This window comes from Bubalus bubalis, chromosome 9, assembly GCF_019923935.1.
Source record: "Bubalus bubalis isolate 160015118507 breed Murrah chromosome 9, NDDB_SH_1, whole genome shotgun sequence".
Lineage (NCBI taxonomy): Eukaryota > Metazoa > Chordata > Mammalia > Artiodactyla > Bovidae > Bubalus > Bubalus bubalis.
Genome location: NC_059165.1, coordinates 16,309,632 through 16,331,694, shown reverse-complemented (window position 1 = coordinate 16,331,694; position 22,063 = coordinate 16,309,632). Strand labels below are relative to the sequence as shown.

General features: G+C 38.4%; 1 protein-coding gene across 13 annotated transcripts in view; it reads right to left on the bottom strand.

Annotated features, from left to right (window-relative positions):
- The window catches only part of MCTP1 (multiple C2 and transmembrane domain containing 1), a 563,412-nt gene that overhangs the window by 260,557 nt on the left and 280,792 nt on the right, over positions 1-22,063 (bottom strand). The window lies entirely within an intron of this gene.

Sequence of the window (22,063 nt, the reverse complement as noted above, 5' to 3'; positions counted from 1 at the left end):
GATTTCACTTCACTTCACTTCAATGGGTTTAGGAAAAAGTGAGTCTTAAATTGGGCTTCAATTTTATCCTTGGTCCCATATTCTCTTTTGTTCATAAGTTTCAATTTTAGAATATTAGGGAAAGATGGAAGTCTCAGAGGAAAGCATCAGGATGTAGGAGACAAATGATTATTAAATCATCTTGAAACTTCATATTATCCCTTAATACTTCCCAAGCTCCCTCTAAAGATAAAGGAAGAGGCGTCACATAAGCTGCCCATGGGTACACAACAAGCAAGAGATGGAGTCGGGATTACAACCAAGGCTGTCTGATTCTAACATCTGTGCTTTTTTTTTTTTCTTCATCTGCAAGAGGGAAGGGCCTATATATACTTTCATGTGTATTTATACCATTTCTCATTTTGACTGATGAATGAGACCGAGCTCATCTAATGAGTCTATGCTGTTATTAAGGATTCCTAGAAAAGGTAAATCAGGAACATCACCAAGGAAACCATTACAGTGACATTCTTCATCCTCAGGAAATAATTCTTTATACAAGATCTGTCTCCCTTAGAATAAAATCTTGTTTCATTCTTTCTGTTTTGTCCAACCTGAACCTACAGTTGATAACTATGGTCTACATGATTTAAAGAAAAATATGAGTGGGCCTCAGAAAATTATAAACTACTATGCAAGTGTTAGGTATGACAGTTATGATGTTGATATACTTAAATCACCTTGGATAAGGAAATGGCACCCATTCCAGTATTCTTGCCTGAAAATCCCACAGAGGAGCCTGGTGGGTTAGTCCATGGTGTCACAAAGAGTCAGACATGACTTAAGCAACTAAATAACAACATACTTAAAACTGCCAGCCTATATTCCTCCTCAACACTTCACTCACCTCCATGACACATAAATATCAATGCTAAATATAAAGATTGCCTTATGGAATTTGGTTTTTCTTACATAATCATTTGGGGGCTCCCTTAAAACTCTCCACATCCCCCATACAAATATAAGGCCTTGTTTTTGTATGCCTAGACCTGGGTTTAACAGAACAATGATTCCAATTTCCCATTGTGAAACGCCCATTTTGACAGCAAGACAGATTAAAAAAAAAAAGTTTTTATTGTAAATACAGGCCTAATAGTAATGTGTCACAATGCATCCTTTAAGGGAGTCAATGTGACCCAATGTTTAATATGGCTGACCCATGTTGATGTATGGCAGAAATCCAACCCAATATTGTAATTATCCTTCAATTAAAAATAAATAAATTAAGGGAAAAAATGGTTATGTTTTAACACAGCGATTCCCAGCCTAGAAAAGGTAAATCAGGAACATCACCAAGGAAACCATTACAGTGACGATCTTCATCCTCAGGAAATAAATCTTTATACAAGAGCTGTCTCCCTTAGAACAAAATCTTGTTTCATTCTTTCTGTTTTGTCCAACCTGAAACTATAGTTGATAACTATAGTCTACATGATTTAAAGAAAAATATGAGTGGGGCTCCAGGCTGAGCACCCTGGGGATTGGAAGAGTTACAGCATACAATTTGAGGGATATTAACACCCCTGCATCCATCTGAATTTTCTCAGTCATGCTCTAGATCAATTTACTGCGTTTGACTTTGACAATCACCTATGCAACTATTACCAGTTACTAGAATATAATAAGCTCTGTAAGATCACAGCCATTTGCACCACTGTTTTTTAAACCTCCAGCACTTAAGTACAAACTCAGACATATTGTTGGTCCTCATCAATATGTGGTGAGCAGCTGGATGACTTGGCGTGGGTGGCTGACCCCTCCCCCTGCTGACTTAGGTCACTTCCACTTGGATACCTCACAGACACCCCGTGTTAACACTTTAATGGGCCTTGACCCTCTCCTGCTCAGGGTGCCCCTCCCTCAGGCTTCATCATGGGGGTTAAGGGCTCCACTATTTGACATTTCCTCCAGCAAGACACTGAGAAATCATTCTCCATACCTCGTTCTCCATCCAGGATCACCACCAAGCCCAATTAATTCTCCTCCAAAATATACCACGAATCTGTCTTCTGTGTCTCCATCCTCGATAACGTACCACAATTTCTTTGCTATGCAGCTGTAATAACTTCCCAACAGGGCTCTCCATGCTTCTGGGTCCTCCATTAATTCTCTGTACTTTGGCCAGACTGATCTTTTAAAAATGCAGATTTAATTTCCTCCCTTCTTTGCTTAACACATCTCAACACCTTTCAACCACACCTATAATAAAACCCCAAATCTCTAATCCGGCAGACAGAACGTACCATCCTTCCAATTTCATTTTTGGCCTCCACTCTGTTCCAGCTGTCCTGTTACTAGAAGTTCTTTTCTGCTTCCAGTCTTAGCATCTTCCAACCAGCTTCTCTGCTTAAAAAGCCCCTCCTTCTTTTTTCTTCCCCCCTCTTTTTTTTTGCCTGACAGATACTTACTATCTTTCAGGTCTTAGATTAAAAATAAAATTTGCTAAAGGATGTTTTGCTCAACATCCCAATCAGAAATAGGTATCTTTGCTATTTTCTCCTGGCATTTGTTCTCTTGTGTAGTAGTACTAATCATTATCCTACTTACGGGTTAATAAATCTGTATGCAGGTCAGGAAGCAACAGTTAGAACTGGACATGGAACAACAGACTGGTTCCAAATAAGAAAAGGAGTATGTCAAGGCTGTATATTGTCCCCCAGCTTATTTAACTTATATGCAGAGTACATCATGAGAAACGCTGGGCTGGAGGAAGCACAAGCTGGAATCAAGATTGCCAGGAGAAATATAAATAACCTCAGATATGCAGATGACACCACCCTGATGGCAGAAAGTGAAGAAGAACTAAAGAGCCTCTTGATGAAAGTGAAAGAGGAGAGTGAAAAAGTTGGTTTAAAGTTCAACCTTCAGAAAACTAAGATCATGGCATCCGGTCCCATTACTTTATGGCAAATAGATGGGGAAACAGTGGAGACAGTGGCTGACTTTATTTTTCTGGGCTCCAAAATCACTGCAGATGGCGACTGTAGCCATGAAATTTAAAAACGCTTACTCCTTGGAAGGAAAGTTATGACCAACCTAGACAACATATTAAAAAGCAGAGACATTACTTTGCCATAATAGGTCTGTCTAGTCAAGGCTATGGTTTTTTCAGTGGTCATGTATGGATGTGAGAGTTGGACTATAAAGAAAGCTGAGCACCGAAGAATTGATGCTTTTGAACTGTGGTGTTGGAGAAGACTCTTGAGAGTCCCTTGGACTGCAAGGAGATCCAACTAGTCCATTGGCCACCTGATGCGAAGAGCTGACTCATTGGAAAAGACCCTGATGCTTGGAAAGATTGAGGGCAGGAGGAGAAGGGGACGACAGAGGATGAAATGGTTGGACGGCATCACTGACTCAATGGACATGGGTTTGGGTGGACTCCGGGAGTTGGTGATGGACAGGGAGGCCTGGCGTGCTGCGGTTCATGGGGTTGCAAAGAGTTGGACATGACTGAGTGACTGAACTGAACTGATTGGATTATTGTAGGAATTTTTCCATTGGCTATAATCCCCATGAGGGGAGGACTCTGTCTCAGCACAGGACACAATGTCTGGGACGGAGCAGGCACTCAGGAAGGATTTGTTCAATGAATGAGTAAATGAATAATAACTATAGGGTTTCCAGTGTACAGAGTACTGTTCAATACTTCCTCATGATGACCCTGTGAAGTTGGTAAAAGCATGTTATCCACTTAGATTGCAGGTGAGAAACAATTTGGGATTCAGTGTGACTTGCATCAAATCACATAAGAAGCTAGCAAGTAACAGGATGAAAGGCAAATTTAGACTTTAGACGCTAAGTCCAGTGTTCTTCCTACAAAACTTTTTAGGAAACCTGAACATCCATATTTCCCTTCTTTAAAACACCATTATAGAATTAATATGTAACAATGTTGAATAGTCATTTAGATTCTATGAATAATACTAACATTGACAAGTGGCTTATTGGTCTATAAAACTGGCATCTAAAACTCTCATACTTATTTGTTTTAATCCCCCTAAGGTCTCTGCGAGTCTGCTGTCTCCACCCTAGACATAAGAAAACTTTTGGAAAGGTTGTACCAGGTCGGATTTGAAATCGGGAGCTCAGTCCACTCAAAGCTTTTCCTGTGACTTGATCACAAACCATTCACTGCCTTCATGGTACAACAATCTTGTATTTCTTTGGTCCAAAAAAGTACGAATAAGCCTTTTACAAGAAAACTCATTTCAAGGAAGTTGGCCTTGTGGCCAACAGTTAATGATATTAGTATCTCACACTATTTAATTTATCATTAACAGTTAATGATATTAGTATCTCACACTATTTATCTATTATGTAAACAACTGACATAGCTGATGCTTCAGCACAGAAGCCTATACACTCACAACTAAATCTTTTTCGGAAGTAATCTGTTTCTTACTGCTCGCCAGAAACATTTTCCTCAACCACTGTCTATGCTGTCAAAATCCCCTTAGAGTTAGAGACAACCAGTTTCTAGAATCCTGCAGGTCTTCAGGGCAGAACTTAAATTACAAAAGAGAATCTAGATGACTCCAGTTATTGAACACTTACTATGTCAAAGATAACATACTAACCTAACAAGTATAAGGTGAGTATGTTATCTATTTGATAGTTGTAGAAACCACAGCATGGAACAAGTAAGTAGATTCCCCAAAAGTCACACAGCTAGGATGCTGGGGCTTGACCTACACTGTTACATTAGGCCACTTCCTAACATTTTTCATGCTTGGTATAACATTCGTGATGCTGCTTGAGGCAGTAAATATCTAACGGCCTGAAGAAATAACAATTTAGATAGCAAGAGTCAGTCTAAGGGTAAAGGTTTACGGACAGATTTTTGAGTCTGTGATAGGCACAAAGATCTCAGGGATTGACACAAGACAGACAGAAAGGCTGTTTTAAGGGACTCTGAAAAGGTATTATGATGGTGAAATATTTCATAAATGTGTGGCTTTGGCCACAGGATAATTTGGATATTAAAAAGTAGAGACATTACTTTGCCAACATAGGTCTGTCTAGTCAAGGCTTTGGGTTTTCCAGTGGTCATGTACAGATGTGAGAGTTGGACTATAAAGAAAGCTGAGTGCCGAAGAATTGATGCTTTTGAACTGTGGTGTTGGAGAAGACTCTTGAGAGTCCCTTGGACTGCAAGGAGATCCAACCAGTCCATCCTAAAGGAGATCAGTCCTGGGTGTTCATTGGAAGGACTGATGTTGCGGCTGAAACTCCAATCCTTTGGCCACCTGATGCAAAGAGCTGACTCATTGGAAAAGACCCTGATGCTGGGAAAGATTGAGGGCAGGAGAAGAAGGGGACGACAGAGGATGAGATGGTTGGATGGCATCACTGACTCAATGGACATGGGTTTGGGTGGACTCCGGGAGTTGGTGATGGACAGGGAGGCCTGGCGTGCTGCGGTTCATGGGGTCGCAAAGAGTCAGACATGACTGAGCGACTGAACTGAACTGAACTTAGACTGGAGATGGTAAATATATCAGCAAAGCTTAGAGTCATAAGTATAGGAAAACAGCTCTGGGTGCAGAACAAATGGTGAGTGAGTTACCTGGCTTTCCCCGCTGTATTTTGACTCCACAGAATAAAATCTGCGACACTGCTCCTATTCCAGCCATCATTCAGAGGATTTTGGGTGCTACTATTAAAATTCAATAATTTTTAATAGTCAAATTCCTTAAGAAATTTCTCTTTGTTTAATTTGTCATTGTAACTGAGGGGACCTTTGGTAACATAAGAGTCCTTAATTTCAAGTGCAAGACCTTCAGCCTGTGATTCCAACACAGAACTGGGGACATCATTCTTTTAATTTAGCTTCAGTAAGGGATTTGCACCTAATGCTCTAATCTTTTATGCTGCAAGGTAATCAATTTATTACCTGGTAGAGAAGGCAATGGCACCCCACTCCAGTACTCTTGCCTGGAGAATCCCATGGACGGAGGAGCCTGGTTGGCTGCAGTCCATGGGGTCGCTAAGAGTCGGACAAGACTGAGTGACTTCACTTTGACTTTTCACTTTCATGCATTGGAGAAGGAAATGGCAACCCACTCCAGTGTTCTTGCCTGGAGAATCCCAGGGATGGGGGAGCCTGGTGGGCTGCTGTCTATGGGGTCGCACAGAGTCGGACATGACTGAAGCGACTTAGCAGCAGCAGTAGCAGCAGCAGAGTATTAACAGATTTTATTTGTTTTTTTAAGAAAGAATTCTGTGGTCAGGCATATTTGGAAAATGCTGGTTTGAAAAAAAATTAAAGAGTAATTTTCAATAGCTTTTTGTTTTAGAATGATTATTATCATTTTTGACTGGTACGGTCTATAAGATCTAAGTTCTCTGACCAGCGATTGAACTCGGGTCCTCAGCCGTTAAAAGCATAGGGGATATAACAGGGGGCATTTACCAGGCTTCTTTGACCATAGAGTCTAGTCTTCTTGAGTGTATCTTTCAGGACTAATAATCCCTGATCTCTCCTTGGGAAATGCTACCTTATTATATATTTCATATATGAGGAAGTTTCACATGTTTTGAGGGTTCTTTATTGTAATAAACTTCCCAGTGAACTGAAGTCATTTTATTATAATAAAGCTCCCAGTAACCCCAAGCCATTAACTTGTGTTTAATCCTTAATAAATATATTAACGCACATACACAAAAAGGGATTTAGTTTGTTGGTGCGAAAAACTCAAGACATTAAATTCAAGCGCGAGTACTGTTTTGTTGCAATATTGCACTCAACCACAAGGTGGCACCAACAGTCGTCAAATTACTGGGAAGCCTGTGGTTCTGCTCTTCAAAGGCATCTCTACTGCAGGCTTGGTGGCTCTCAGGCATTTTCCAGCAACTTGTACTTTGTTGTTACAAGTTGGGCTGTGATCCTCATTACAATCTTTTTTACGGTGATAATACAATGGAAACAGGGTAAACAAATACAGGAGAAGAATCTAGGAAGTGTTAACCCTAAAATAAAATTCAAATTTTATGATTATTCATATGATATTCAAGAATAACCTTTCACGCACTCATTTCATCACATAGCATTAACTTCAGCAAATTTTATTTTAAAGTATTATTATTTTATCTTATAACCTTAAATTCTATGCTTTAAAAGGTCTAGAGTGTTTTAGACCTAGAGAATTTTAATTGTATATATCTGAACCATAGGATCAAATTGCTTGAAAAAGAGGAATTAGATGGTTTGTATAATGTTCCCTCATATAGTAAATAAAAACATGTCCCTCAGCTACAGTTTTTATTTTGTTTTTGAATCAGGATGTCTATGTGGCATTTCAATATTTTGTGTGATTATTTAGCCTTTCCTGTAGTTTAAATCCAACATAGACCTGAACTTGATCTGAATGGGTCCCCTTTTGTGTAGCAAACCCAGCAGACGCAAGGTGGCAGGCTTCCTTTCCTTAAAACTGTGAAAGCTATTTAAAATGCAAACAGCCATCTAGGAATGAGTCTCTTGTTTTTCATTTTCAGAATAAATGAGCCTCCTGGTTCACAAGTTTAAATCAGTCTTACCCTAAACCTAGTACGTAATGAAACAGAAACAGCTATTCCTGTTTGGGGGGCTATAGTTATTCAGTAATGCCTGCTGCTGCTGCTGCTGCTGCTAAGTTGCTTCAGTCGTGTCCAACTCTGTGCGACCCCAGAGACAAACAGCCCACCAGGCTCCCCTGTCCCTGGGATTCTCCAGGCAAGAACACTGGAGTGGGTTGCCATCTAAAAAACAATGTGAAATCAAAACTCAGTCTTTATAAGAAAGGAGAAAGGGAAGGAGGAGGAAGATGAAGAAAAAGAAGAAAAAAAACAAACGAAAAAAGAGAAGTGAATATAAATACTGAGTGTGAACAGTTAAAAAGAATTCAAATTTATGGTGGATCTTCCTGAAGGTATCCAATCTTTCAACAAACATATAAAGCTAGCTACTTCTGTTGACCAAATACAACAGAAAAAAATATCTTTACTATAACAACATCCTTCACACTTGACCTACAAAAATAGAGACTTTCCAAGTGTACTCAGAGCTATAGATTATACTTTTATATAAATTTATTTTTACTAATGATTTAAAAATCTTCAAGACAGGTACTATTTATACATTAAAATTATTCCTTAAGCTAATTCCTTCTTCATTTTTTTTTTAATTTTTAGAGATTTGCAATACTCTACCATGGAAACATTACATAGGGCTAAATAATTTTATTAAAATTAAAATGCAAAAAGTTTATAATCACATGTGGCTTAATATTATTAAAATAACATTTTTCCATAATGAGGAATGACTATTCCAGTGATTTTTAAATTGTTAGTTAATGAAGTAACCATGATACAGAATACAGGTGAATGAAAACTAATACAGTGAGAAAATGCAGTATAGAACTGAACTAAGTCAATTTATTTCTTTGACGGGGAGAAGGCACTTCCAGACACAGCATGAAGAGAAGGTGTAAGTTACAGAACAGACTGTGATTTTTATGAGTAATTTTGGGGGTTATTTATCTTTTATAAATGCAGAATTGTGAATATTTAAGAAAAAAATGATATATGTTGGATTTGGGGTAAATACAGCTCACTCCAGTTCCCCTTCACACATGGCATAAATTATAGGTGGAACCTACAATTTCCTGGTAACTTCTAAAAGTTTAAGTAAACTAAAGCAGGAAGGGAAGTGATTATTTACATTTTTTTCACAGGGATTTAGACAAGTACTGCTTTAATTTTGAATACGAATTATTTGCAAATTAATCTATGGCCCAAGAGCAACTGCAATGAGAAGAGTGTTCTGTCTCATAGTCAACCTTTGCAAAGGGCTCTACTCCTCCTACCCTGGGAGCGCCCTCTGTGATCAGTGATCAATGCACAGATTCTGGAGGCACAAATACATTTCTCATCATTTAAGCATGTTGTTTATTCTAAGAGAAACAATTTACTCTGGAATTCTTCTAGAATATGTTATTATGTTTTTACAGCCATCCTAACCAAACAAGAACAAATACCATTTCAAAAAATTTAAGCATTTAGCTTTCCTATAAAAACTTTCCTTAAAAAGTGTAAGCATTTCCTTTTCTAACTAAATAGCTGTACTCTCTCAATCCTTTTCCTCTGGCTATCAATCCTTTGCTGAGACCATTGCCTCGAGTGTCACTAGTTACTTTTTCTGTTGCATACATTTTGTATTGTCTCATTTTCTGTATCACAACAGGAATGTATTAGTCACTAGTAACTTAAATTTTTTTTTAAGTTGGGGGAGTATTGCTTTACAATTTGTGTTGGTTTCTGCCATACAACAACGTGAATCAGCCGTAAGCATATTTATGTCCCCTTCCTAGTGAAACTTCCTCCCACCTCCCACCCCATCCCACTCCTCTTGGTTGTCAGAGAGAGCCAGGTTGAGCTCCATGCCTTATACTAACAACTTTTAATCACCGGTTTCAATGCATCTGGGGGCTTCCCTGATAGCTCAGTTGGTAAAGAATCCGCCTGCAATGCAGGAGACCCTGGTTTGATTCCTGGGTCAGGAAGACCCCCTGGAGAAGGGATAGGCTACCCACTCCAGTATTCTGGCCTGGAGAATTCCATTTCTCCTCTTTTTCATTTTAGCAATAGTCTCTGTGAGTTTAGCAGGACATGTGATTATTTTATTAGAGAATTCCATATTTCCCAAGCAATTGGTATGGCCATGTGACCAAGTCCTAAAGATATGTGAAGTAACATATGCAACTTCATGATTTTTTTTTTTTTTTTTTGGTAAATTCACTGAGTATGTGCTTCCTATAGTTTTTTTTTTAAACCATTTTTAAAAACCGAAGTATAGTTAAGTTACAATGTTGCATTAGTGCCAGGTATGGAGCAAAGTGATTCAGTTATACATATACATACATACATACACATATTTTTTCAGCTTCTTTTCCAGTCTAGGTTATTATAAGATATTGAATACAGTACCTTGTGCTATACGGTAGGTCCTTGTTTATCTATTTTATACATAGTAGTGTGTACATACTAATCCCAAACTCCTAATTTCTCTCTCCCCACAACCTAATATCCCTTTTAGTTAACAATACATTTGTTTTCTAAGTCTGTGAGTCTATTTCTGTTTCATACATAAGTTCACTAGTATCATTTTTTAAGATTCTACATATAAGTGATATCATTTGATATTTTTCTTTGTCTTACTTCACTTAGTATGATGATATCGAAGTCTTTCTATATTGGTGCAAATGGCATATTTCATTCTTCATGGCTGAGTAGTGGTCCATTGGATATATGTATGACATCTGTATGTCTTCTTTGGAGAGCTCTATTTAGGCCTTATGCCTGTTTTTTGATTGGGTTTTTTATTTGATATTGAGCTGTGTGCAGAAGTTTTCAGCTTTTTACCACTGAGTATGATGTTAGCTTGGAGAAGGCAATGGCACCCCACTCCAGTACTCTTGCCTGGAAAATCCCATGGGCGGAGGAGCCTGGTGGGCTGCAGTCCATGGGGTCGCTAAGAGTCAGACACGACTGAGCGACTTCACTTTCACTTTTCACGCATTGGAGAAGGAAATGGCAACCCACTCCAGTGTTCTTGCCTGGAGAATCCCAGGGACGGGGGAGCCTGGTGGGCTGCCGTCTATGGGGTTGCACAGAGTCGGACACGACTGAAGCGACTTAGCAGCAGCAACAGCAGCATAATGTTAGCTGTGGGTTTGTCATATACAGCCTTCGTTGTGTTAAGGTATGTTCCCTCTAGGTTCATTCTCTGAAAAGTTTTTATCATAAATGGAAGCTGAATTTTATCAAAAGCTTTTTCTGCACCTACTGAGATAATTATATGGCTTTTATTCTTCAATCTGTTAAGGTGATGTATCACGCTGATTGATTTGCAGATATTGAAAAATCCTTGCATCCCTGGGATAAATCCCACCTGATCATGGAGTATGATCCTTTTAATATGTTGTTGGAGTCGGTTTGCTAGTATTTTGTTTAGGAATTTTGAATTTATGTTTATTGGTGATTTTGGCCTGTAATTTTATTTATTTATTTTTTTGGTCTGGTTTTGCTATCAGGGTAATGGTAGCCTCAAAGTATGAGTCCAGAAGTATTCCTTCCTCTGTAATTTTTTGGAATATTTTGAGAAGGATAGGGTGTTAGCGCTTCTCTAAATGTTTGGTCGAGTTCACCTGTGAAGCCATCTGGTCCTGGACTTTCCAATAGACTTTTCTTATAGAAAAGCATTTTTCTTATCAGAATGACTGGCTGACTTTGTACAGCCAATCTATCTTGGTTGAATTCCATTCAATTAAGTTTCATAAGACTAGGTGGTATGAACCAGATTTTCCTACAATCTGGCCATTTCTGGGCACTGGGATTTCTCACTTACCAAATGGAAGATAGTATCTAGTAAAGAAAAAAATGGGCTGAGGCAGGAGGGAACTAAATTTTTTGAATACTTACTATGTGCCTGGGTTTTTTCATATAATATTTTATTGAGTTACAACTGTAGCCCTGTGAGGTAGGTTAAACCAGCACAGCAGATGCATCCAATAAATATTTGTTCAATCAATGAACACATTAATACTCTTAGTACTATACTTTATACTTAGTACTTTACAGATGAGTAAACTGGTTCAGAGAGATTAGGCTGCTTGCCCTAGTCATAAAGCTAGTAAGTGACACCCCCAGAATCCAGTCAAGATCTATTTGATTCTAGATTCCAAGTGTACTACTCCATGCGTGCTTGTGTGCTCAGCTGTGTCCAAGTCTTTGTGACCCCACGGGCTGTAGCCCGCCAGGCTCCTCTGTCCATGGGATTCTCCAGGCAAGAATACTAGAGTGGATTGCCATTTCCTACTCCAGGGGATCAAACCGACCCAGGGATCGAACCCACATCTCCTGCGTAATCCTAACCAATCAATTGACCTATCTCAAGTATCTCCAACTGTCACTTCTGAGCTCAGCCCCAGGCAGAAACTGGATTCCACAGTAGGAAGCTGTGGCTCTCAGTGAACTTGGCAATCATGAATTTTGACCATCAGAGTAGCAGTTAGACAAGCACGAGGGAGTCTGACTGGGGAGATAATTTCTTTATTGTCTTTTATCTCCATGAGGCAGAAATCTCATGAGGGGAGAGACTTCTTGTGCATCCCAGAACCTACCACAGATCAGGTACTCAACTAATCAATAAACATTCACTGACTGTATGAATACAAGCTTTAATATTACATATATGCATTGCTATTAACATATTTGCTAAGCTGGGCACTTATTCCAATGCCTGAGCCTGGGGTTCTCTGTAAAAGAATTAAATTGTTGAATGGTGCTCCATGGAAAAATCTAATTAAATAGTATAAAATCGTTTACTATATTTTTGAAGGGGAGGGAGACACAGGATCACTCCATCCTTAACAGAGGGGGTTTGGTGAAGTATAGGGTAGTGGCTGAGAGCCCAGAGTCCAAGTTAGAAAGTCTGGGTTCTAATCTCAGCTCCAGCACTCAAGGAGTTTTATGAACATAGACAAGTTATTTAACTTAGGCAGATTTTTTTTTTTTAACCACTAGAGAAACCTGGGAAGCCCCTAGAGGAATGGAGAACCTCATTAAGGTCATTGTGAGAGTTTAATTACATAATACATATAAAGTACTTAGCATAGTTCCTGGCACAAAATAAACATTCAATAACTATTAGCAATTACTCTTGCTCTTAATCTTATTCAACATGAAGACAAACTAATATAATTATACACAATTGAAATTTGAATCAACATAATTAAATTGAAATAAAGAACTACAATTCATCAAAATAGGTACCAAGCCCTTGATTTTCCATGTTGAATAATTCATTTCAGTTGAGAAAACAGTTACTATTTAGCTACCTTCCTTAACCATTTAAGAATACATGGATATATAGCAGAAAAGTAATGTTTCAGGATACTTCTTCCTCCTAATTATGTAGAGATGGCAATTCTACCGGATTTGTAAAATCAAGAAAAAACATCCTATAAATAATAATAATCATCACATAAATAAGCCCATGTATAAGGAAGGACCATAAAATCTGACATTAAAACGACTGGAGTCCACAGAACACATCCACTAAAAAAAGTTATTACTATTGTAAAAAGAAAGTGAAATCCTCTTCATCAATCAAAACTAAGTAATAACAATGAAAAGAGTTATATGACTCCTGCTGATTGATTACTATCATTAACTGAACCGATTTCAAGACAATTACATTACAGTATGACTAAAATGTATCACAAATGCATGGCACTTGAATAACGCATCCCTGAGCATACCCACACATTCAATTCGAGAAAAAGAAAAGTTAATGGTCTCTTCTTTTTCTCCTTGCTCTAGTCTTCCCCACTCCAACTCTTTCTCCAAAATCTTATGCCTAGAGATTTTTTTCTGAAACAAAATCTTGATGTTACTCCCTTGCTTTAAGTTCTTCATTGCTCTCACTGATTTCAGAATAAAGTTCTACCAAGACAAACAAACAGATCTTTGCTAGTTGCTCCAGACTCATCTTTGACCCGATCTCTATTCTAAAGCACATCTTGGCAGCACCTCAAACTCACAGCTTCTCTCCGGAGTCTGTGCCCCTCTTCCTCTCTTTCCCCTGCCCTGAACGACTTTTTCTGTCACCCCAGTTCTCTTTCAGTGCCAAGTTCAAGCCTCACTGCTGCTTAGACATCTCCTTTGATCCATCCCATGGACATTATTAGGCCCTTCCTACATGCTCCCTAACATGCTTTGTAAATAGCACTTGTCACATGGAGGCCAGATTTAATTTCTGATCCCTGATGTCTGGTACAACCTCCAAGTTATTCTGTGTGATCAGGAAATGTTGGTTGACTGAAAATACTCTTGTATAACTTAATGAATGAATTTGTATTATCCTTCAAATTGAAATGAAGGTTCGTATTATCTCAAAAAAAAAAAAAAAAAACCAAAACTAACAAGAAAACCAGTATTTATGTTATACATCTTTCCCCCTTTCCCCCTCCATTCTTATTCACTGTGGATGGTATCACTGATGCAATGGACACGAACTTGGGCAAACTCTAAGAGATGGTGAGGGACAGGGAGGCCTGGAGTGCTGCAGGCTGTGGGGTCACAAAGAGTCAGACATGACTGGGCAACTGAACAACAATTCACTGTGATTCTAATAATCTTATTTGAATTTCCTTCTCTGAATCTGAAATATATACAGTTTAATATCACAAAAGCACTGAGATATCATTTCTGCAATAGTACATATTTTGTCATTGCCGCTTTCCCAAATTATGGTATGTGACCTTCATTGTAATCCCTCAAAATGGCCATGTGTGTTTTATTTTACAAAATGTTTTCAGAAAATCTCAAAAAAAATGGGCAGAAGACCTAAATAGATGTTTCTCCAAAGAAAAAATACAGGTGGCCAACAAACACATGAAAAGATGTTCAACATCACTAATTATTAGAGAAATGCAAATTAAAACTATAGTGAGGTATCACCTTACACTGGTCAGAATGGCTGTCATCAAAAAAAAAAAAAAACTATAAACAATAAATGCTGGAGAGGGTGTGGAGAAAAGGGAATGCTCTTACATTGTTGGTGGGAACATGGATTGGTGCAGCCACTATGGAAAACGGTGTGACGGTTCCTTAAAAAGCTAAAATTAGAGCTACCATATGACCCAGCAATCCCACTCCTGTGCATATACCTGAAGAAAACTATAATTCCAAAAGATGCACGCACTCCAATGTGTATTGCAGTAGTACTTACAATAGCTAGAACATGGAAGCAATCTAAATGTCCATTAACAGAGGAATAGATAAAGAAGATATGGCATATATAAATATATATACACACGCAATGGAATAGTACTCAGCCATTAAAAGGAATGGAATTGTACCATTTGCAGAGACATGGGTGGACCTAGAGATTGCCATACAGAGTGAAGTAAGTCACAAAGGAAAAAAAAACCTAAATATTATATATTTAATGCATATATGTGGAATCTGGACAAATAGTTCAGATGAACTTCTTTCCACAGCAGAAATACAGGCACAAAAGTAGAAAACAAACTTATGCACACCAAGGGGAGGAAGAGGATGTTGGATGAATTGGGAGACTGGGATTGGCGTGTACACACTGCTATGTGTAAAACAGGTAACAAATGAGAACCTACTGTGTACCACAGGGAACTCCACTCAATGCTCTGGGAGATCTATTTGGGAAGGAAATCCAAAAAGCAGGGGATATATGTATACAAACGGCTGATTCACATTATTGTACGGCAGACTCTAACACAGCATTGTTAAGCAACTACAGTCGAATAAAATTTTTTTAAAGATAAAAATCCAATTTTTAAACTATCTCAGCAAAGGATCAATGGTTTATTCAAATAATGATTTGAAGAGTTATACTAAAAATAAAATTCTAAGGACTTATATTAGTCATAGGGATTCTCAGGTGGCGCTAGTGGTAACGAGCCCACCTGCCAATGCCGGAGACATAAGAGACTTGGGTTCGATCCCTGGGTTGGAAACATTCCCTCAAGGAGGACATGGTAACCCACTTCAGTGTTCTTGCCTAGAGAATCCCCACGAACAGAGGAGCCTGGTGGGGTACGGTCCAGAGGGTCGCAAAGAGTCGAACACGACTGAAGCCACTTAGCACGCAGCAGTGCCGTTTAAAACAGTCTTCACAGGTATGTTCTGGATAGATTATTTCTACTGTTTTAGTTGTTTTGCCTATTTTAGGTAATAATAGTGACAAAATGAAAAGTCATATTATGGATGTTGTTCATCTTCCCATTCAGCAACGTTTTCCTTTCAAAACTAAGTGATGATTGAATACTGCTGCTGCTAAGTTGCTTCAGTTGTATCCGACTCTGTGTGACCCCACAGAAGGCAGCCCAGCAGGCTCCCCCATCCCTAGGATTCTCCAGGCAAAAATACTGGAGTGGGTTGCCATTTCCTTCTCCAATGCATGCATGCATTCATGCAAAGTCTCTTCAGTCGTGTCTGACTCTGTGTGACCCTATGGACAGCAGCCCACCAGGCTCCTCTGCCCACAGGATTCTCTAGGCAAGAATACTGGAGTGGGTTGCCATTTCCTTCTCCAGATGATTGAATACTCTTGCAGAAACATAGTCTTAGAACTGGAAGAGACCTCATCCAACCCTTCGTTGAATAGAAGGATTCCAGCTACAAAAGTAACAGAGGACAGATGGCCATGTAGATGGACTATAGACAGTTTGAATACTTCCAACTCAGCATTTCAAAATTAAATTCAGTATTTGTTGGACATATGCGTTGTGTGATGTAATATTTTATTTTGGACTGGTCTGCTACAAAGTGTATATTATAGAGCTAAAATGCCTCTTGGGGATCTTCAGAACTATAAGAACTATAAGAACTGTTTCACAAACGTCCCTTTCAAGTACTTGGAGTCCTTAATACATTTAGTCATTGGCACAATGATATATCTGAGGTCATTAAAAGAAAGATGCAATACGCTGACTTCTTGTCAAATGTTTCTCAAAGAAAGAAATTTTAAAGTAAAAGATTTATTTCTGTTCAAAATGCAAGTTTCAAATTCATATCCTCAGATTATTAATTAAAGGCGTTTCTTCAATTATCATATTATTTGATGTAGTCAATTGTTAGATACATTTTATCAGCAAGTATAAAAGATAAGCAAAGCCAAATGTTAACACCTACCATGTAACTAAAATACTTGAGGAACAATGAAAAAAAACCTTCACCCCTTATTCTAAAAACAGTTAATAAGTGTTTAATGTGACAAGTGACTTCAAAACTTGCAATTATCCTGCTAAAGCGTGTCGTCACCGATAGAAGGAGAGATGGCAGCTACAGGAGAGTAGTGGGTGTTGTGAGTCCTTGCTCCATCTTAAACACAGCATTGCCTTCAATGCTCTGGCAGGGACTGGAAAAAGTCCACGGTCTGCATTGGTAAGTTGAACAAAAACTGGAGAACCAACTCAGGCACTGATTCTCCCAATGACCCACTCTTTCTTGCTTTCTGTTTCCCTGCCAACATTGTTATTTTTTCCATTTCTATTTACATTCTGTTCCTTTGTCAAGGAAGACAGGGCTCTTTCTTAATGCAAGATTTGTGTTAGTTTGCAGAGTAAAGGAATCATCGAGCTTACATACATTGCCTTTTCTGAAATATATTCGTGCATAAATTCAACCATATTTGCTGTAGGTCTATGATGGGCTTCCCTGATAGCTCAGTTGGTAAAGAATGCAATGCAGGAGACCCCAGTTCGATTCTTGTGTTGGAAAGATCCACTGGAGAAGGGATAGGCTACCCACTCCAATATTCTTGGGCTTCCCTTGTGACTCAGTTGATAAAGAATCCACCTGCAGTGTGGGAGGCCTGGGTTCGATCCCTGGGTTGGGAAGATCCCCCAGAGAAGGGAAAGGCGGCTACCCACTCCAGGATACTGGCCTGGATAATTCCCATAGTCCATGGGGTCGCAAAGAGTCGGACACGACTGAGCGACTTTCACTTTCACATGATGCCCTAGGCACTAAGGATTCAACCAGACCATAAAATGAAGTCCCTTACTCCCAAGCAGCTTTGGTTGCAATGGAGGGGGATAGGCAAGGAGCCAATGAAGAGATACCATAGCATGTAATGATAGACGCGGGAACCCACATGACAGTCGAAGGGAGATGCTGCTTCATAGAGGAGATGGACGAGAAGCCTCACCAACACAATAGGGTAAAGCAATTATCTTCCAATTAAAAATAAAGTAATTAAAAAAAAAAGATGGAAAAAACAGACCTAAACCAATAAGGGAGCTTATCAGGGAGAAGCCCTGAATAAATCTAGTGTGGATAAAGTGAGTGACCTGGAAAGAGAGGAGTGGGAGAGGAAATGAGAACTTGGGGGACCAAGGAGCATGCGGGACTACAGATCTTGGTAAGGACGGGGATTTTTTTTCAAGTGAGTTAAAGCTGAAGAACAAAGGAATCAACAGATAAAAATATTTTAAGACTGCCTTGTATCATGTCAAGTGGTCAGCCTTTTATTAGGGAATATACCAACATAAAAACAGAATATACTCCAAGGGCCAATGATAAAAGGGCAAGTATAGTGTTTTCTTAAACTACTCGAAGCAATTTCTAAATTTAAGACTAACTGGTCTGAAAACTGTTGACCAAGTCAACCTAAAGGTTAATAGTGCATGCACAAAGAATATGAACTTTTAAATTCATCTTTATATCTACACTACATCCTCTGAAATTTAGATTTATGAACTATATATTACAATATAGTTGTTTTTAGAATCTTTTATGACTCCTGTTAATGTAAATATTGTCTTGAAAGTAGTATAGTAACATCAAATGAGATTTGGCAATGGGCAGTCATCACTAAAATATCATATTTAAGGCAATGAAAATTTATGAAATGTTTATGGCTTGCCCAACACATAATGAGATAGCTGTTGTTGGGAGCTGGTGGTAAATGTCTCCCCTACTGTGATAGGCAGAATTCTAAAGTGCACCCCCAAGATTTCGTGTCTCAATCCCTGGGCTGTGAATATGATAGCATATGTCTGTGATAACTACTGTTTATATGAAAAAGGGACTTTCAGATGTAATTAAGATTACTAATCCATTGATTTCAAATTCATCAAAAGGGAGATTATGAGGGCGGACTTAACCTAATCTCCTTTCAAAGCAAGGAGTTTTGCTACCTAGTTTGCAAAAAGGAAAATTAGATTTTAAGTATGAGGGGGATTTTGCTCCCTGTTTAGGAACTTCCCTGTTGGCTCAGATGGTAAACAGTCTGCCTGCGATGAGGGAGACCTGGGTACGATTCCTAGGTCAGGAAGATCCCCTGGAGGAGGGCATGGCAACCCACTCCAGGATTCTTGCCTGGGAAATCCTATGGACAGAGAAGCCTGGCAGGCTATAGTCCATGGGGTCACAAAGAGTTGGACACGACTGAATGACTGACATTTAACTTTGCTTCCTGTTGGTAGCTCAAAGATGGAGGGAGTCACAAGGAAAGAGCCTAAGACTGGCCTCTAGGAGTTCAAAAAATCCCCTGGCTGGCAGACAGCAAGAAAACATGGACTTCAGACCTTTAGTTGCAAGGAACTGAACTTTGTCAATACCAAGAAAGAACTTGGAAGAGGACCCTGAGCTCCAGTTTTGAATGTTAATCCCAGCTGATACCTTAACTTTGACCTTGTGAGATTCTGAGCAGAGAACCCAGTTAGATCACACCCAGATTCCTGACCTACCCACAATCTATAATCCACCTGTTAAATAGATGCTGTTTTAAGTTGCTAAACTCATGGAAATTAGTTAGAAAGCAACAGAAAAAATAATAAGTCTACCTTGAAGAACATATTTATGACGTAGTTTGAGAAATTTTTAAAAGCTAGAAGGAAATAAGTTGAACATAATAAAAGACTTTCTTATAAAGGGTATCAATGTATTGCCTAGAGGGCTGTCTAAGCTACCATGACAAAGAGATAAAAAAAATACAGTGGATTAAACTAAGGAAATTCATTTCATCCACAGAAAACCATGCAGGGAAAGGTAATCCTAAACTAATACAATTCCACCATTCTCAGTGTATGGCTTCTGACCCTTGGTCCGAGACAGCTACTTTTCTTTTTCCTCCAGCTTTACTGAGATATAATTGACATATAGTAGTATGTAAGTTTAAGGTATACAACATGATTTGACATATGCACATATTGTGAAAATGGTTGTCACAATAAGGTTAGTTAACACATCTGTCACCTCACATAGTTTGTGTGCGTGTGGTGAGAACAATTATATTCTCAAAGAAACTTTCAAGCATACAAAACAATATTATTAACCACAGTCACCAAGCTGTACATTAGACCCCCAGTACTTAGTAATCTTATAGCTGGAAGTTTGTATCCCTTGATCCTCATCACCCATTTCTTCAATCTCCCAGCCTCTGGCAACTGCCAATATGTTCTCTAGTTTCTGAGTTATGATTTTCAGGTTCCACATACGAGTGAAATTATATAGTATTCAAGACAACTCCTGTTCTCCTCATCCCCCAATTGGAAGTAAGATAGAAGAGGGCTAGAGAAACATTTGTGTGTGAAATACCATGGACAGAGGAGCCTGGTGGGCTACAGTCCATGGGTCATAAAAGAGTCGGACAAGACTCATCAACTAACAAAAACAAGAAGTTGCATCCTCCAAGTAGCATATATTACTTCTGCTTACATCTTACTGGCCCACACTTAGAACTTAGCTGCCAGTGAGGTTTGTAAGTTGCCAAATCTAGCTGAGAAAACTTAGGCCTATCTAAAACCTGGAGCTCTAGGATGAAAGACGTAGGGGCAGGACACTGCTGGACAGCAAGCAGTCTCTGCCACAATCAAACGATGAGCTGTGGAAGTGAGTCAGATATCTACTTCATCCAGATGCTTCCCGGTTAGACCTAAATCTATTTTCTAGATTCCAGATTTAAAATAAAAGAAGAGTAATTCCTCTTTTAAGTAACAGTCTTCCAAATATTTAAGCCAGGTTGTCAGCATCCTCCATACATTTGAAGACTTACTACTCTCGGATCCCTCTCTTACTCTAGTTATCATTTCTTATGATCTTAAATTCTCTGGACTAATTTTTGCTTGTTAAGAAATCCTTTAAAATATAGCCTTCAGCAAAGAACACAGTCCTCAGTGAAAGAGTCTTCCCTAGCAACTTGAGTTTTCCAAGAGGACATGTATGTATACATAAAATGGAATATTATTCAGACTTAAAATAGTAAGATATAATGCCATCCTTGTCCCTTTAAGTGTTTCAACCCACCAGTGAACCAATGTATGAATCTGAAAGTCATTAAACTAAATGAAATAAGATAGACACAGAATGACAAATCTTTCATGATATCACTTCAACAGTGCATCTAAAAATGTCAGACTCATAGTAACAGAGCAGAATGTTGGTTACCAGGTCCTAGGGGTGGGGCAAATGCAGAGATGTTTGTCAAAGGATATAAACTGTCAGTTATAAGGTAAATAAGTTATAGAGACCTAATGTATAGCATGATGATTATAACATACTAATAATATATTAGTACATTATACTATACATAATAAATAATATTGTAATATATTAAAAATTATGTATCATATACTTGAAATTTGCTAAAAGAGTAGATTTCAAAGGCTCTCACCACAAAATAAAAGGATAACTATATGAGGTGATGGATATGCTAATTAGCCTGTTTGGGGTAATCTTTTCACAATATATACATATATCAAAAGATCACATTGTTTCAACTCCACTTCAGTTAAAAACACATTACATTGTATACTTTAAATACATAAAATTTTCATCAATTATACTTCAGTAAAGATGGAAAAATAATATTTTATGGAAAACAAGTAAATCTTAGTAATCTTAAAAGGCAGATCCAACAAACTAATTTGATCAAACAATCAAAAATTGGAGAAAAAATACATAATTTATAAATATAATGAAGTATCTTCTCTAGTGATTGAGCAATACCTCCTCTTTCCTTAATAACACAGGCCAGTGAAACAGACTATGTCAATATAGGATATTGGCATTAAATTGATAATTGAATATGTTGTTGCTGTTCAGTCACTAAGTCGTGTCTGACTTTTTGCAACATCATGGACTGTAGCATGGCAGGATTTCCCATCCTTCACTGTCTCCTGGAGTTTACTCAAACTCATAGTAATTGATAATTGAGTATGTTGATAATTAAATATGAATATCCACTTAAATGAGACAAATGATTTGAAGCCCCAGGCATTAATGTTTTCAATTTCTGTTTTATTAGAAATGAGATCTATTTGTTATTTTTTCTCCTCTTTAAATTTTCACATCTACCATCCCTATTTGGGAGTGTCATGTGGAGATCAAAGGCCTTTCCCTAAGGACTGGCCACAATGCTACCACCATCAACATATCATATATGTACAAATTCTCCTAGTTCTGGAGCTTCTTTTTATCTAAAAATTGAAATTCT